At 43.0% G+C, this 5,397-nt stretch overlaps 1 pseudogene; it reads left to right on the top strand.

Annotated features, from left to right (window-relative positions):
* Positions 1 to 1,353: 1,353 nt before the first annotated feature.
* LOC108543647 (proline-rich protein 13 pseudogene) lies at positions 1,354 to 1,965 on the top strand (annotated as a pseudogene).
* Positions 1,966 to 5,397: the final 3,432 nt, after the last annotated feature.

Here is a 5,397-nt window from a genome sequence, read left to right as displayed (position 1 = left end):
TTATAATTTTTTTTTTTTGAGACGGAGTCTTGCTCTGTCGCCTGGGCTGGAGGGCACTGGCCAGATCTCCGCTCACTGCAAGCTCCGCCTCCCGGGTTCACGCCATTCTCCTGCCTCAGCCTCCCAAGTAGCTGGGACTACAGGCGCCCGCCACCTCGCTCGGCTAGTTTTTTGTATTTTTAGTAGAGACGGGGTTTCACCGTGTTGGCCAGGATGGTCTCGATCTCCTGACCTCGTGATCCGCCCGTCTCGGCTTCCCAAAGTGCTGGGATTACAGGCTTGAGCCACCGCGCCCGGCCTAAAAAAAAGACTTCTACATGGCATCCATTTAATTGAGCTTCATTTCCTTTTTTTGTTTAATAATAATTTATCAAAATTTGCATCATTATTGTTTTCATCTAATTATATACCACTAATAATTGTAATGACTACTGAGTCTGGAATGTACTGTCAAGACACTTCGACCTTTAGGATGACAAATGATTTCTTTTCTTTTCTTTTTTTTTTCAGACACAGTTTCACTCTTGTTGCCCAGGCTGGAGTGCAATGGCACGATGTCGGCTCACTGCAACCTCCGCCTCCCAGGTTCAAGCAATTCTCCTGCCTCAGCCTCCCAAGTAGCTGGGATTACAGGCATGCGCCACCAGGGCCGGCTAATTTTCCTTTTTTTTTTTTTTTTTTTTGAGATGGAGTCTTGGTCTGTGGCCCAGGCTGGAGTGCAGTGGTGCAATCTCGGCCCACTGCAACCTCCGACTCCCAAGTTCACGCCATTCTCCTGCCTCAGCCACCCGAGTAGCTGGGACTACAGGCGCCAGCCACCACACACAGCTACTTTTTTGTATTTTTAGTAGAGACGGGGTTTCACAGTGTTAGCCGGGATGGTCTCGATCTCCTGATCTCGTGATCTGCCCACCTCAGCTTCCCAAAGTGCTGGGATTACAGGCGTGAGCCACCACACCCGGCCACAACCGGCTAATTTTCATATTTTTAGTAGAGATGGGGTTTCACCATGTTGGTCAGGATGGTCTCGAACTCCTGATCTCAAATGATCCGCCCACCTCGGCCTCACAAAGTGCTGGGATTATAGGTGTGAATCACCATGCCTGGCCCTGATTTCTTTTTTAAAAAACATATTTTATGGGGAGAACTCATCAAGCCCAGGAGGTGGTGGAAAGAGACAGGGTTTCACTATCTTGGCCAGGCTGGTCTCGAACTCCTGACCTCGTGATCCACCCGCCTCAGCCTCCCAAAGTGCTGGGATTACAGGCATGAGCCCCTGCACCCGGCCAGAAAACAGACATTTCTTATATGGAAGTCCTGGTAGTTCTCTAGGCTGGAGGACACACCTAAACATGGAATTTCAGTGCCGGGCAGCCAGGGCCAAATCCATATCCCCCCAACATCGGGTACCTTGGAGGTTCCAATCCCGCCACCTATCAACCCACTCTTTCCCCCAGGCTCCCGTCCTCCTCCCCCAGGACCTCCCCAGGGCAATCCAGCTTTCCCCCCAGGTAGGCCCCTCATCCTGTGCCACAGCCAGGGTATCCAGGATGCCAACCCTCGGGTCCCTACCTTCTCCATACCCACCGCCTGCCCCTGGAATGCCTCCTGTGAATCCCTTGGCTCCTGGCATGGTTGGACCAGCAGTGATAGTGGACAAGATGCAGAAGAAAATGAAGAAAGCCCATAAAAAGATGCATAAGCACCACAAGCATGGCAAACATTCCTCCTCTTCCTCCTCTTCTTCCATCAGTGATTCTGACTGAATACAGGCCCTGGACCCTTCTCTCAAGTGTCACCAGTTCTGCTCTCCCATCAAGCTTCAGATGCCATGTTGTACTGGGGAAAGTAGCCCTTGTGCTCTCCACCCCTCCCCCGACCTGAGCCTCACCCTGCTGTTCAGCCCTGAGCGGCTAGGGAAAATGGGAAGAGGATTGCCATGGCCTGGCCATCTTCTTGCTGCTTGGAGAGATCATATAGCTAATGAGTTTAGCAAGGGAACTATTTTTTGAAGGTGATGAACTAAATATTGAAGACAAGTTTGAGATCTGTAAAACGTGGTTTTTTACTTCTGCTTCTAATACTTGTGATTGGGGAGGTTTGTGGAAATTTAATTATGATGAAAAACCTCTATCTTTTTTGTAATGTTGGCATACTTGGGGAATTCAGTGGCAAATACATTCCCCAGCAGGCCTTTTGTTGGTTGCACTAACTCAAGGTTGCTGGGAAGTAGAATCCGTTTGGTCGATGAGCTTTGACTGCTGTTTGGGAACCTCACCTCTCCTCCTTAGCCCAATATGCTGTCTCAGGTCCTATTCTCATTCTCCAGCTCTCAGTCCAAATAAAGTTATTTCTCCTGGAAAAAAAAATGTTATGGATGTAGTTTCAGTTTAGTTTCTAGTTCTGCAGGTCAGAAGTCTGAAATGGGTTTCACTGGGCTGAAAACAAGTTGTTGGCAGGGCTACACCCTCCTTAGGCTCTAGGGGAAAAGGCGATCCACCAAGCATAAAATAGATCATGATAAAATCTGTGAGAAAAATGGAATGTAAATACTAGATCAAGGAGGAAAAAAAGGACAAAATTTTAATGCTAAAAATAACACTTTGATGAAAATAAAGACCTTTTTAGCTGCTGTGGTGTCTTGTGACTGTAGTCCCAGAACTTTGGGAGTCTTGAGGTGGGAGGATTGCTTGAGCCCCGGAGTTCAAGACCAGCCTGGACAACATGGCGAGCCACTGCCCAACCTACAAAAACAAACAATCAAGTAAATAAGTACTTTTTCATGTATTTTAAATTAGGTGATAGCCTCTGGCCTCTGTCTTTTACATGTATTCTACTGAATATATTTATAAGAATGATGTTTAATTTAAAATCAATTTTTACAAATCTGCCAGTAATTACATGCTTTGTAACTATTTACATTTGTGATGTCAAATTTTAGATGTCAACTTAAAATGTATAAGGGACACATTTAAAGTCTTTTATTTTGATAAACACTTTAACATTAAAAAATTAATTTTGCAAATGGTGATTCTCTGAATTCTCATGTTAACTCTTTAAAATTTTATTTCCTTTAGGGGAAATACATTACAAACCACAAAGCTTCATCTTAAAACATAGAGATGCTTTAGAAATGGATGACATTTACTTAGCTCTCTCTCTTTCCCATTGTGACCACAAAAATGTCAACAAATAGACAACAGACCTATACAAAAGTCTATGATAAGCAGCAGATTTATCACTCACAGCCGTAATTTCTAACTCTGACTTTCCTTGCTGGGAAGTTTTTTGTTGTATTGGGTTTTTTAGATTACTTTAGAAAACCATTTATTAAAGGAAGAGCGTTTAAACATTAATTTAGGTTAACATAAAGAGTGTAGCCACTCCCTAGATCTAGGAATAGATTGCCAGCAACCCAGAGCTCAAATGTACCAACTCCCCATCAAATCCCCTTCCCAGCCCCCAGAGGAAACTCCTCCACTGACATTAGCAGTAATAATTTCCTTGCTTTACTTTCTGGTTGTAATACCCATGTATGCCTTTCCAAACGTTGAAGTTTAGTTCTGTCTGGCTTTGAACTTGATATAAATGAACAAGTATTTCAGACAGCATGTATTCTTTTGTCTGGGCTTCCATTACTTAATATTAGGTTTTTAAGATTCATATATATTGTTGCCTGTAGCTATACTTCATTTATTTTCACTGTAGTGTCGAATTTTTACCATTGTATGAACAAATGACAATGTAGCCATTTTATTGCTGATAAACAGTTGTTTTTGTGAACATCCTTGTACATGACTCCAAGTGGACACAAGCACAGGTTCATAAGAGTGAGATGACTGGGTCACAAATAGTTGAATCTTAAATTTTACTAGATAATGTCAAACGCTTTTAACTCTTGGCATTATCACATTTTAAAATTTCAGCTAATTTGGAACATGTGTAATGATATTATATTTCATTATGTTTTTATTTGCACTTCTACCTAATTTGATTACTAATGAGGTTGAGGAATTTTCTACATTTTGACTATTTAGATACCATATTTTGCTTGAATCCTTTGCCCATTTTCTTTTCCATTCTCTGACTTTTTTCTTTTCTTTTCTTTTTTTTTTTGAGACAGAGTCTCACTCTGTTGCCCAGGCTGGAGTGCAGTGGTGTGATCTCGGCTCACTGCAACCTCTGGGTTCAAGTGATTCTCATGCCTCAGCCTGTAGCTGGGATTACAGGCATGCACCACACCTGGCTAATTTTTGTATTTTTAGTACAGATGGGGTTTCACCATGTTGGCCAGGCTGGTCTCGAACTCCTGACCTCAGGTGATCTGCCCACCTTGGCCTCCCAAAATGCTGGGATTACAGGCGTGAGCCATTGCACCTGGCCTAGGAGTTCTTATATATTCTTATATATTTGTGGCTTGCCACAAAGCAAAACTCAAAATGTTTTCCACAGCCACTCTTCCATTTTAAATTCCTACCAGCAGTATGTGACAGTCCTGATTTCTCCACATCCTCACCAACACTTGTTATTGTTTGTCTTTGATTCTAGACATCCTAGTTGGTGTAAGGTGGTATCTCATTGTGGTTTTGATTGAAATTTGTGGCTTGCCTTTTATTGGTGCCTTAATAATTAAATGCTTTCAACTTTAATGCTCAATACAACAATCTTTTCCTTTATTGTTAATATATTTAATGACTTAAGAACTTCCTTACTCCAAGGTCATGAAGATAGTTTTCTGTATTATCTTTCAGAGGTTTTATTTATTTATTTAGACAGACTTTTGTTCTGTCATCCAGGCTGGAGTCTAGTGGCACAATCTTGGTTCACAGCAACCTATGCCTCCTGGGTTCAAGTGATTCTTGTGCCTCAGCCTCCCGACTAGCTGGGACTACAGGTGCAGGCCACCACGCCCAGCTAATTTTATTTTATTTTATTTTTGAGTTTTTAGTAGAGATGGTTTCACCATGTTGACCAGGCTGGTCTTGAACTCCTGAACTCAAGTGATCCACCCACCTTGGCCTCCCAAAGTGCTGGAATTATAGGCATAAGCCACTGCGCCTGGCATGTTTAATCACTTTTATCAATCTGATAAATGTCTATCTAATATCTATAATATCACTTTTATCTTTTTTTTTTTTTTTGAGACTGAGTTTTGCTGTTTTCACCCAGGCTGGAGTGCAATGGCATGATCTTGGCTCACTGCAATCTCCACCTCCTGCGTTCAACTGATTCTCCTGCCTCAGCCTCTAGAGTAGCTGGGATTACAGGTGCCTGCCACCATGCCCAGCTAGTTATTGTACTTTTAGTAGAGACGAGGTTTCACCATGTTGGCCAGGCTGGTCTCGAACTCCTGACCTCAGGTGATCTGCCCATCTCAGTCTCAGAAAGTGCTGGGAT

The sequence above is a fragment of the Rhinopithecus bieti genome, unplaced genomic scaffold (genome assembly GCF_001698545.2).
Source record: "Rhinopithecus bieti isolate Rb0 unplaced genomic scaffold, ASM169854v2 scaffold_23748, whole genome shotgun sequence".
Classification (NCBI taxonomy): Eukaryota; Metazoa; Chordata; class Mammalia; order Primates; family Cercopithecidae; genus Rhinopithecus; species Rhinopithecus bieti.
Note: the sequence above shows the minus strand (reverse complement) of the source record. Positions and strands in the feature narration are given on the sequence as shown.